This window comes from Pelodiscus sinensis, chromosome 5 (assembly GCF_052426305.1).
Source record: "Pelodiscus sinensis isolate ZL-2025 chromosome 5, ASM5242630v1, whole genome shotgun sequence".
Classification (NCBI taxonomy): Eukaryota; Metazoa; Chordata; order Testudines; family Trionychidae; genus Pelodiscus; species Pelodiscus sinensis.
Window position 1 is genome coordinate 88,845,449 of NC_143056.1, and position 12,968 is coordinate 88,858,416.

At 49.6% G+C, this 12,968-nt stretch overlaps 1 protein-coding gene across 2 annotated transcripts in view; it reads right to left on the bottom strand.

Moving 5' to 3' along the window:
- Positions 1 to 10,099, bottom strand: part of CTTN (cortactin) — a 49,775-nt gene extending 39,676 nt beyond the window's left edge. The window contains exon 1 of one of the 2 annotated variants that reach the window (XM_006131050.5): positions 9,760 to 10,099. The gene's annotated coding sequence lies outside the window, so the exon portion shown is untranslated. The remainder of the gene's footprint in view (positions 1 to 9,759) is intronic. The other variant, XM_089778582.1, reaches the window with a different exon arrangement.
- Positions 10,100 to 12,968: the final 2,869 nt, after the last annotated feature.

Genomic DNA, 12,968 nt, shown 5'->3' on the forward strand with positions numbered 1-12,968 from the left:
AGTATAAAGTAAAAGGAAGATTGTCTTGGGAACAAGAAGTCTGAGAGATTTCTTGTACTTTTTATGAAGATTTAATTTGGGTGCTCAATTTGAGAGACAGTCAGGAAATTTGACTGTCAGTGAGAAAGAGCTCAGCACTTTCTGCAACATCAGATTCTTTTGCAGCATATCAAGTGGGGAACCCCAAAGACCAGACCAATATTCCCTCTAATTTTTTTCCATCCATGGGCAAAATAAATGTTATTTGCACCAAGACATGTGTGGATGTGCACACCAGTAGAAACACATGCTGCTGGCTGTGGTTGCTCTGCTAATGAGCTGAATCTCTCTTGGGTAGCTTTTATGATTTACTTCCATGGTTACCAAACCATCGATTGTGATCAACTGGTTGATCCCGGGAGCTCAACCAGTCAGTTGGGAGGCTTTCAAGGCTTCCCTCTCACTTCCCCTCCACCCCCAAGAAGAACCCCGCACTTATGCTACCTCCAGCGACAATGGAGGTAGCGTGGGCTTCTTGCAGGTTGGGGGGAGTTCTGCAGCTGCGCACCAGGTCCAGGAAGTGCGCAGGCTGCTCTTCCCCCCTCCCCAGACAGCCAGAGCAGTACCTGAAACACCAGGTTAATTGTGCGCTGAGGACTTCCTTCCCGCTGCTGCCTTCCTGTGCGGGGGTGGAACAAGGAGGAGTTCCAGGACCACACTAGCTCCAACTGCTCAGGCAGCGTGCCCCCTGCTCCTCTTCTCCCCATGGTAGCTACACGCTATCAGAGCAGTTCGAGCTGGCGTGGTCCGGGACTCCTATTCCCTCCGCCCACAAGTAGGAAGGCAGCAGAGGGAAGGAAGTCCTCAGGCACACGCTGCCTGAGCAGCTTCAGGTAATGTGCCGGCTTTTTGGGGGAGGGAGGAGCAGCCCACGGACCTCTTGGACCTGGCACGCAGCTGCAGGATCCCTAGGTACTGGCCCGAGCTGTCTGTCCCCTCCCCCCACCCAGACCCCAACAAGTACCCTGTCCCCTGCCTCAGCACCCTGCCCCTACCCCCTGAAAAAACTCTCACCAGCACCCTGCCCAGACCCCCACAAGCACCTTGCTCCTTCCCCCTCCCTCCTGGCTAGACACCTACCTGCAGCTTGCTCCTGTACCCTATTTTCCACCAAGATTCTGTGCCTCTTTTCTATCCCACTCACTGGCAGCCCTGTCCCACACACTAGATCCCTGATTTTGGGCACCACTTCAGATTGTAGAGGAGCCCACAAATGCCACTAACCAGGGCTTGACAAGCAGCGGCGAGCCCCGCTCGCCAGCTGCGCAGTTTGGCACACTGCGCATGTGCTGATCGCGCTGCGGCACCATGCCGGGCTAAAATCTACTCGCCACGGGTGAATAGATTGCCCTAATTGTTAAGCCCTGCCACTAACCTTGGAACCCAGAAGAGTTAATCTGGCCCGGGCTTGGAGTTCCAGGGGAGAGAGGTGTCTCAGTTGGGGCCACATTAGTGAGATTTGGGGTTTTTTGGAGGGTTTTATTTTGCATCTCATTTGTCTGGCTTCAACTGACTTTTCTGTGGGTCAGTGACCCCGACTCAAAACAGGTTCCCTGCCCCTCTCGTAAATAAAGACAACGCTGAAACATTTTATTTGACATAATATTTAATTTAAAAATGAAGCCTGGTCAACAAGCCTCCATCTAGCCTCAGCATCATAACACTCCTGCACACCCACACCCCCAGACTCCAAACCTGAGCCTATCAGACACTGGAACCCCTCTGTCCTGAGCCTCTCATCCCCAAACTCCTGTACCCCCACATCTCCAGTCTTCTGCCACAACACTCCTGCACCATCCACACAGTGTCCTGAGCCCATCATACTCCCAACCTCCCTACCCTGAGCCCCTCACGCACTCCAACCCAAACTCCTGCACCCTCACATCCACAAGCCTGTGGCTTGCTCAACACCCCAACCCTTCACCTGACCCCAACACTTCCTAGCCTGAAGCCCCATACCTGAGTCAGCATCCCCTTCTCCACCTCCTCCTGCATCCAAATTCTCTCCCAGACCTTGCACCTCTCACCCCTTCTCATACCCAAATCCCTCATTCCCACCCAGTGAGGGTGTATAAGGGCTGGGGATAGTAAGTGGAGGGGAGCAGAGAGAGTGAAGCCTCAAGAAAGGAGTGGAGTCCTAGGAAAGGAATAGGGTAGATCTTGGCTTGTCCTGACATTTAAAAAGCGATCTTGGGTGTAAAAAGGTTGGAGACCACTTTACATTATTAGGTTCCTATTTCTTTCCCTTCATTGTGTAAGGATCCTAGGCGTCTAACTTGGCCTTGTGACTTGCAGTGTTGTTGCTGGATTTTCAAGGCACCAAAATGTTAAGAACTGTGATGCTCAGTGTTATGATGCTTAAGTCCTTTAAAGGATCCAATCCTTCCTTCCTTTTCCCCACACATGCATCTCTGAAGAGGGTTGCCAGGTAACTGGTATTCTACTGGACAGTCCCTTTTTTGCACCCTCTGTCTGGTAAAAAAATTCAGAAAATACCAGATGTCCGGTATTTTCAGTTTTTCCGGCTGGGCGCCAGATGGAAGCCTGGCAGGGACGGGGGGAGTGGCTGGGAGACGGGGCTGCGATCGACTCTGGGAGCCTCTGGTTCCGTGCAGAAGCCAGGTGGGGGTGGGGGCAGTGGCTGGGAGGCAAAGCGCAATTGGCGCTGGGAGCCCTCAGCTGATTGCGTCTGAGGAGGAGTGATGCCTTGGGGAGGAGGAGAAGCCCTGTCCCTGCTCCTGAGCACTGTTCAAGTGCGTTGTGGTGCTGTAGTCCAGGAGAGAATCCCACAGGTGCCTTGTAGTTGTGTTTAGGTGCCTTCCATGGGCTCTCAGCCAAAACTGACGGGGGGTGGAATTTCTGCTTCTTCCCACTGAGACACTCAAAGACCTGGCTATGGGGGAAGTCACCTTCCTACCCATGATCAACTCTCTCCCCCTCCGCCCCCACCCCGCCATTGTGTTGCCCTGGGGTCTGCCTCTCTCTGCTTTGGATAGCAGGCAGCTGCTTTGCAGAGCAGGTTCTGCTGCCTCCCACTTTGTTCCCAGCTTGGTCATGGGTAATCTATGGACTGATGAACGGAATAGATTGAGTGCTGATTCAGTAATAAGTGAAGTTTGTGTTGTTGGTTTTTTTAATATACCTTTTACTTGTCTGAGAGTCAAAGAAGAGTTTTTGAAAAATAAGAAATTGATAAAAGCTGCCCAATCTAATGCAAAATATATGATGTAGGCTGTAGACTGTTGATTGTTTATAATAAAGTTAAGTATTAAACATAGGATGTGTGTTTGATGTAAGTGGGTTTTTTTTTGCTTGACAAATTTTTAGCCCATGTGTTCGGTATTTTTGGGAGACCATCTGGCAACCATATCTCCGAGGCACTGATCCATTATATGACTGTTCAGTGTTTGCACTGCAGCATATTAGATACAAGATTATATCAATTCTGTGTTTAGTAATATCCAAATATCTAAATCTGAATGTATTTGTTTCCTCCTCGACCTTGTTAAAAGGTGGAAATCAAGAAAGACCGGAAGCTTTTATAAACAATATTAAAAAATCCTGATCAGAGACTACACTGTACCAAATGTGCATCTCCTTCCCCTGAATCCCCCAACAAGAGCTCTGGTAGGGTAACTATAAAAGGCACAAGGATATAGCAATCATCATAAATAACAAGTAAGTTCTGCCATTCCCTACTGGGCATAGTTTGCAGCCCAAACATAATGTTTTTCCTTAATAGTTGCTGCTTTGGCAGATCTCTTTCAAACGAGACTACAGAGAAACATGATCCATATTGTATCCACGAGTCACTGACTCATATGGTCAAATTTCTGGAAAAAGAGAACAGCAGTTCAAAACACACAGAGGCTAAATATATGCTTTTGATTTATCAAGCTACTTTGGTCCTTTATCATGTTGACTAATCAACAGCCAGTGTTTTCCACAGAGCATATTTGGAGGTAGAGGAATTCAGGCCCAGTTCTATCTGTCTGCCCCTGGGGTTGGGGGACTAGAGCATTGCACCCTACAGTGCCCAGGTGAATGCCCTATCCACTAAGCCACTCCAGGACTCACCCCACCTCCCCAACCTTCAGGGTGCCCCTTATCCTAACTAACCCACCAGTGGCTAAGAACAGGCGCTCTGAGGGAGCTGCCAGTCAATTAACTCTGTCAGCAATGTCATTAGGGTTACCTGGTAGTCTTAAAAAAAGAAAAAAAAATACCGGACACGCTTCACGAGGGGAGAGGTAGGAGAGGGACCAGCCAGGAGGGGAGCAGTGCTGGCTCGGGGGAGGGGTGTCGGGAAACAGAGCTAAGGGGGGGCAGAGGGGCTGGCCGGGGGAGATGGGCGGGGACGGGAAGCAGGGCTGGTCAGTAGGGGAGGGGAGGAGGTCGGACGGAACGGGACTGGCCCTGGCATATTGGGGGCGGGGAGGAAGAGGAGCCAGTGGGGGTGGAGCTGTCTGGGGGAGCTCAGGAGGAAGAGGAGGGGAGAACTGGCCGCAGGAAGCAGAGCTGGTGGGGGGTGCAGAGGGCTGGCCGGGGAAGATCTGGGACAGGAACCGGCCAGCAGGAGGCAGAGCTGGTGGCGGCGGGGGGAGGGACTGGCCGGGGAAGACCGGGAGGAGAAGTTGGGAAAAATCAACCAACTGGCCAGCTAGGAGGGGCAGGGGAGTGAATTAGCTGGCGGGGAGCAGGACTGACCCGGGCTGTGCAGATCTCAGAGCGCTCCCGTCCCGCGCAAGTCAGTCCAGCTGCGGCTCTACCACGTGCTTGACCAGCACACAGGAGCATGGACCCGGCTGCCCCTCCTTCTCCTCATATGCAACCAGGGCTCCCAGCGCGGATAGCACCCCGCCTCCCAGCCACTCCCCCTGGCCCCGCCAGGCTTCCATCCGGCGCCCAGCCAGAAAACCAGGAAATACCGGACATTGCACATGTCCGGTATTTTCTGGATTTTTTTTAACCAGACAGAGGCCCCAAAAACTGGATTATCCAGTAGAAAACCAGACATCTGGCAATCCTAAATGTCATATCCAGAGTTACTTGTTGGAGTCAAAATCATGGCTACCTGTCACAGTGAACTGCACCTCTTTTCCCTTTGTGATTTCTCAGGGTGTACCCATTCAGGTGTTAGGCCTACTGCCTTTGCCTGTCAAGTGGAATTTTGCAATTCTCCCATGCTTATTCTGGGAACTGAGGCCTGTGCACCCATCATTACTACCTTGCAGGTCCATCTCTCTCCCTCTCTCTCTGGGGGACCTGGCATTGGCCACTGTTTGAAGACAGGATACCGTTATGACTCTTATGTAACTGAGTGTAGGCACTTTCGGGAGCCTATGACCAGTGACTGGACAGCTGTCTTCAAAACAGAAGTACTGACTATTTAAGTAGTAGGCCCAAAGCTTGAGAGGTAGGGATGTTAGATACAGTGTAATTGAATAGCCACATGAAATCTTAGCAGTTACAAGACTGTTCAATAGTCCCGGGGGCAGGGCTGACAGCCAGTACACTCTGGAATGTACTGCTAAATGTACCGCTAAATGTAATGGATTTCCACTCCATGATTTCCACTCCAGTGAGCCCTCTGCCACCCTGCGCCTCTGCTGATAGAGGCAGCAGTGCAGGGTGGCACCATCCTCTGTCCGTGGGGATCCAAACTCCCCCTGGACAAAAGCTGCTGCAGCCCCTGTCTTTGGGGGGTCCGAACTCCCCGAGGACAGAGGCTGGAGCAGCTTCTGTGCACAGCAACCTCAGGCATGCTACCGACAAAGGCTGGTCTGGCAGCAGTCCTTGTCCATGGAGGATCCGGGCTCCCTGCGGACAGAGACTGGAGCAGCCCCATCCAAGGAGAGTTCGGACACCTCACAAACAGGGGTTGCTGCTGTGTACCAGCCTCTGTCCATGGCCAGCCCAAGCTGCCTCCCTCCCCACTGCTGCTTCTGATAGAGTTAGCAGCGAGGGGGGGGGGGGGGAACAGGTGGCACCGTGGAGCTGGTGCTGGGGGGAAAACCAGCTTTTAAGCTGGCTTCCCCCCAGCTCCGGCTCTGACCCGCCCCGCCCCCCCCCCCCCCCCCCGCTGCCTCTGTAGGAGGCAGCATGAGTGGAGGACAGAAGAGTCTGCAGAGCCAGCACACGCAGGGAACCTGCTTGAAAGCCGGCTCCCCACATGTACTGGCTTGTGCCAGCCCCCATCACCCTCTGGCTGCTGCCTCTGATACAGAGGCAACAAGGGGGCGAGTGGGTGTAGTCAATAAGATTGACAGATAAGCCCAGCATGGACTACATGCTGACATCCCTAATGGGGGGGGGGGAGTGAGGGAAGGACTTAAAATTGACATTCAACACATATCCATTTCACACATATCAACACATATCCATTTAATCAACGAAGAGGGGAAACAACAGAAAATGTGGAAATGGCAGAGGTGCTTAATATCTTCTTTGCTTTGGTTTTCAGCAAGAAGGTGGTGATAATTGGAGACCTAACATAGGTGAAAATGGGGTTCAGAAGCTAAAATAGGAAAAGAAAAATGTTAAAAATTACTTAAATGAATTAGATGTCTTCAAGCCACCAGAGCCTGATGAAATGCATCCTAGAATACTTAAGGAACAGACTGAGGAGATATCTGAACCATTAGTTCTCATCTTCGAAAACTTATGGAATATGGGAGAGATTTTAAAAGACTAGAAAAGGGCAAATAAAGTGCCTAGCTCTAATAAAGGAAATAAGGACAACCCTCAGAATTACACACCTGTCAGGTTAACTTCTGTACCAGAAAAGATAATGGAACAAATAATTAAGGAATCCATTTTAAGGGGGAAGTAGTAGATGTGGTAAACCTAGATTTTAGTAAGGTATTTAATACAGTCTTCCATGACCTTCTCATTTACAAACTAGAGAAATACAACCTAGATGGAGCTACTATTAGGGTTGCCAGATGGCTGAAAGAAAAATACCGAACTGCCCCTCCCCCCCCAAAAAAAACACTGGGAAAAAATTTTGTTGAAGGGGAAAAAAAAGGGGGAGAGGAGAAATTGTTGAGCAAAAAAAAAAAAACACACACACACACACCCTGAACACGCTACATTGGGGGAGGGGGGGCGCGGCCAGGAAGGGAGTGGTGCTGGCTGAGAAAGGGGGGGGGGCCTGGAAACAGCTAATGGGGGGGCTGCTATGGAGCTGTCCAGTGGAGATGGGGGGGCCAACGGGAAGCAGGGCTGGTCGGGTGGAACGGGCCTGGCCATGGGATATCGGGGGAGTGGGGACCGGCTGGAAGGGGGCAGAGTCGGCTGGGAGTAAGGGGGGGCAGGAAGCACAGCTGAGAGGGATTGGGGGCCGCAAGGGTGGCCGAGAGGAAGGGGGAGCAGGAAACAGAGCTGGCGGGGGACAGGGGGAGCAGCGGGGGGGGCCAGGAGGAAGGGGGAGCAGGAAGCAGAGCTGGCGGGGAGGTGGAGCGGGGGAGGCAGAAGGAAGGGGGAGCAGGAAGCACAGCTGGCGGGGGAGGTGCAACGGGGGGAAGGGGGCCGAGAGAAAGGGGGGCAGGGAGAGGTGCAGCGGTGCTGGCTGGGTGAGACAAGGAAGAGGAACGGGCCGGCGGGAAGCAGAGCGGGGGGGTGCAGGGGGGCTGTCCGGGGAAGATCAGGAGGGGAAGTGGGGGAGAACCAGCCGCCTGGAGAGGGGGAGGGAGGGAAATAGGATGATAATAATTCAAAATGATCTGGACAAACTGGAGAAATGATCGGAGGTAAATAGGATGAAATTCAACAAGGACAAATGCAAAGTATTTAGGAAGGAACAATCAGTTACACACATACAAAATGGGAAATGACTCTATTAAGGGACAATGCCAGAAGTGCCTTCTTTCATTCACTATTCTATCTACCTAGTTCCTCAGGCAGCTCTTTACTGAGTAAACCCAATACACAATAAAAAACCTAATAACAAGGCCCACATACAGCATCTTTGCATATTACTGAGTCACTTCAAATCCATCACAATATCCAAATGTGGAAGTTCTGCTGGAAAGCACCAAGAAAGCCAATGAAAAAGAAATGTATTGCATGAATTATTTATTGTTTCATTCAGGATATAACCAGTGTTCTACCCCAGACATACACTGAAAGATTGTCAGGAGGACTATCTAGCTTTGACAGTTTGAATAAATGAGATTTTCATACACAAAAATAACCCACGAGTGTGACACATGAAGAATCTTCCAGCATCAAAGGCTGTGTTAAAAGCCAGATGTAAAAGTGAATCCTAGATCCTGGTGGCCAACCTGTGGCTCCAGAGCCACATGCAGCTCTTCAGAAGTTAATATGTGGGGCTCCAGAGCCACATGCAGCTCTTCAGAAGTTAATATGTGGCTCCTTACATAGGTACCAAATCCAGGTCTGGAGCTACAGGTGCCAACTCCTCACTGGGCGGAAGAGTGCTCATTGTTTAATCCCCAGCTCTGCCCTAGACGCTATCCCCCTCCACCTTTTCCTCCTTGGATCCTGCAACTTCTCACCCTTTCCACTGAGCCTGTCGCACCCATGCTTCCCCCCTCCAGTGTCTCCCACTGAGAAAGAGCTGACCCCAGTGGACAGGAGGAAAAGGAGGAGGCAGCACTGACCAGTGGGGCTGCCAGTGGATGGGATGTGCTGAGTGGTGGTGGGGAGATGATATGGGCTGGTGACATAGAACTGTGGCTCTCTGGCAACGTGCATTGGTAAATTCCAGATTCTTCTCAGGTTTAGGTTGGCCACCCCTGTCCTAGATGACAGTGTCTGCTTCCCAAGGGAAATGATTTAGGAGGTCAGCTGCTACTAATGAAGCTTTGTTCCTCGTTTGTCTGATAATGGAGAGACACCCCATTCCTTCCAGAAGTTTTATACAGAGACAGCTGCTGTAGGCCCCGGAATCAGTCACGCCCATCGGCATTTAATGACAGATGCAGCAGGGAATGACGGGCTCGTAGGCAATAACAGGGATGTGGCTACCACAAGCCTCCGGTCCATGGAGTGAAAACAATCCCCCCTCCCACCTCAGACGGGCAAGCGCGGTGCAAGAGTGAAGCTCTCTGCTTCGCCCACCCCGCATCCCAGGAAAGTCCTCGTCTTACAGCGCCAGTGAAAAACTCAAACTGCCCATGTCACACGCCCCCCCACCCCCCACAGAGAGGGGGGAAAGAGCTGAACGCCCTGGATGAACAGCCCCAGTTTAGGGGGCCGGGAGAAGCGGGGGAGGGGAGAGAAAACAAAGAAAGTTAGTCCTAGGGGTGCAGAGACAGGGTGTGTCGAGGGGCCCGGGGCAGCTGCCGTAGACCCAATAATTAACAGCGCTGCTTCCGCCCTAAGCCTCCCACCGCCATCGCCACACACAGCCCAAGCCCTCTCCTGCAAGCGGGGCGCGTGGGGGAAACCGAACCCGTAAGAGACAATATAACTCGGGCCGTCTCCCGAAGCCCCACCCCTGCCCGCTTGAAGCCAGGGGAGCCCAAGGCGCGCTCCCCCGGCTGTAGAAGCGCTAGCAGGAGGAAACGATCCCGGATTCTCCCCCCCCCCCCAAAAGAGGTGGCCTAACTCCCTTTCCAGAGCGCAACAACTGGACTGGAGACAAGGGCAGCGGGGCCTGCCCCCGGGGGGACGGGGAGAAGACAGAGCAGCCACGGGAGCCTCTCGTCTCCAGCCCCAGCTCTGCGCCCAGCGCGCGGCAGCCTTGCCACTTACTTTGTTCCCGGCTCCCTGCCTGGCTGCACGGCTTCTGCGGCTGCTTCCTAACGCTGCTGCTGCTGCTGCTGCTGCAATTTCCGTTTCTCCCAGGCTCCCATTTCCTGTTCTTTCGGCACACGTCAGTAGGTGGGTTCTGGCTGCACAAACCTCGCTGCTGGGGCAGCTCGTGTCCCGAGCAGCGCTACGCGAGTCCCGACATCGGCTTAGCCCCAGCAGCTTCCCAGCTCCCTTTGTCTACACGAGAATCGCTGGGCTCGGAGCTGCTCCCCTAGAGCACACGGCGACGCCGACCATCTCCGCTGCTGCCCACGTCTCGCTCCCCGCCTGCCTCCCTCCTTTCCAGAGGCTGCCCATGAATCATGCACGCCGAGTCGCGCGCTCGTGCTGTGCCTGCCTTCTGCTGCCCCGTGGAGTTATTTCCACATCTGTATTGCTTAGTGCACCAAGTCAGGCTGGTCAAACTGGGATAACCCGAATGAGGCACATGCAAATACTAGTCTCGAAGGATTGCAAATTCCTGGGGATTGGGGGTGTTTTCCTATAGCGTGGGGATAGGACCTACAGAAAACACTACAATCGAGACACTTTTTAAACGGCTATACAATTACAATAACCAAAAAGGGTGCGCTTCTTGCCCAAGGATAAAATATAATGGGGTACAGAGTATTGTCTCTTCCTCACTGCAACAATATTGGTTAGTGTGAATTTAACCATACAAGTGAAAAAACGCTACCTTTGAAGTAAGGCTGTTATTCATATTATAAGGAGCCTTAAATAGGGATAATTTTAAATATTTCATTGAAACAATTCCAGTTTTAAAAATTACTTTATACAGGCCCCTACTGGAAAATTGAGTGGTTTTTTTCTTCTTCTTTCCTGAAGAAAAGGTGGTTTATTTTTTGGAGGGGAAGGGAGATGAAGTGTTTCAGTAATTTCAAATGTCACATCATCATGACTTTCCTGATTTTTTGGAAGGACTTGCTGGAGAGCCCTATAGGATGTTTTCCTCTTGATTAAAGATTCAGCAACCACTTCAATTAAAATCCTCCTCCTTTCCTCTCTCCTGTAGGGTTGCCAGATGGTTTCAACAAAAATACCGGACACACTTGACATTACATCACAATCTACATTACATCTTATTTAGAAAATACTGGACATTTATATTTTCTCAATTTGTTTCTCAAACAGAAAGCTCAAAAACTGGACTGCCAGCTTCAAAACCGGACAACTGGCAACCCTACTCTCACATCCCCTACAGGACAATGGGACTTTTGAATTAAACAAATGCTATTGGTTTAAAAAAGTCTGAGTAAAAACTTTCCCCTTAATAAATAAATGTATTTCTCCTCATATGTTGATGTAGTCATACTAGTCCTCTAGTTGTCCATAGCCTCAGAAAAAACAGGAGGCAGACAGAAACTGATTTTCTAATGTAAAACTCATTGCTCCTGCCAAATAAATGAGGAAAAACTGAGAAGTCCATTTTTCCAAACCAGCTTGATTTGCATGTCTGGGTGTCACATGAATCTAAACAATATTTGAACATTCATTTCAACTGCATAGGTGGTAAACAGGAATTATTTGAAGTGCTTTCCATGGACTTTTGAATATTTTCAGGTTATATTCTCTCATTACAGTAAAACAGTATTTCATTTCACACAAAGGTACAATACCCAGCATCTTTTTACACCATTACAGTTAATAGGCTAGCTCTGGGCTGTACTTTCCACAGGGAAAGAAATTGGTAGGTTCATCCAAATGTATTTTGTCATATAAATTAATCAGGTGTTTTAAACACATCTCTGGTCACACAACTTTCAGACTTATAAATTTCTGCAGCTTACAGCATGGATGGAGAACTTAAGGCCTGGAGCCCTCAGCTTTTGTCTGAATCCATCCCCTGAGGCTCACCCACCCCAGGCATTGGAAAGCTAATGCTGGTGCTTCATCACGAGGCTGGAGCACACAAAATCTACTAGGCTGGGCCCTCTAGGACCTGCTGTGCAAGGGGAATGTGGGGAGTATCTTTTTCCTTCTCAGGTGGGTGCCAAATCAGTGATGGGTTTTTGTATGGTCCCCAACTGATTTTTCTGTCAGTGCCCTGCCCCTCCCCCACCCCAAAAAGGTTCCCCACCCCTGGCCTACAGGCACAGCAGTGGTAATATATGTCATCTTTTCAGTCAAAAGGGTCTTTATTTCTAAACTATATTGGAAGGTCAGAAGGGAAAGGAGACTGAATTGGATAAATTGTTTTCTGTATGATTAATTCCTGCTTTTACCCCTTTAAAGTTTTCCCAGTTGACTGCTGTTATTTTTTTTAAGGCAGCTAAGGAAGTGCTCACTTCTCACTTTTACTACAGCTATCATGGGCCAAACATCTGGAATACATTTGGCACCTTGCATAATGACATACACAAAACGTTTGTATATATAATCTACTTAAAATTCAGGCTCAGATTTATCTACTTTAACATTCCAATAAGTGTTCCCACATAAAATTAAGAACAGCTTGTTGCTATGTTGTTTTTTTCTGCTAGTGGAGACAGAAGATCAAACTTTTAATTATATTAAATTTGTTAAAAAGTTAATAAAAAATCAGTAGGATTACTACTTTTCTGATGGGCCTTCTACACAATCTCTCCAACAATCCACAAATGTTCCCCATTTTACATAAATTAGCATTTGTCCTTTTGAATATTCTATGCATGAATGTTCCCAACACATTGTATGGGATACTATTCCTCAGTATGTCCCCACTTTCAAACTGCTTTAATATACGCTTTTAATTATGGACAGCTTCCCTCGGTTCAGTACTGTAAAAATCTTTACCACCACAAGAGTTTCTGCAAAAAAAGAGAGGGAGTTTTTTTTTTTTTTTTTAAGTTTCATCTCTTGCTAGTGAGAACATTATTTTCTAGAATTCGAAGTGTATCCAGCCTGAACTACAAAATGATTGAATGGAAGCTCACTTATGCAAGAAAAGACAAACTGAAGAGTGTTATGTGATTGCATTTTAAAGAACCACTCACAAGATTTCACCATCCCCTCATCACATTTAAAATGGTTCTGCTGACTTGGAGGACAAGTTGAAACATCTCAATTCAAAGTACACTCAGGCTGCACTGGTGTGAAAATCACTTTAAACTGGTATAAGTTCCAGTGTAGTTTTCTGACAGTGACGTAGCTTGTGCTTATCCCATTGTAAT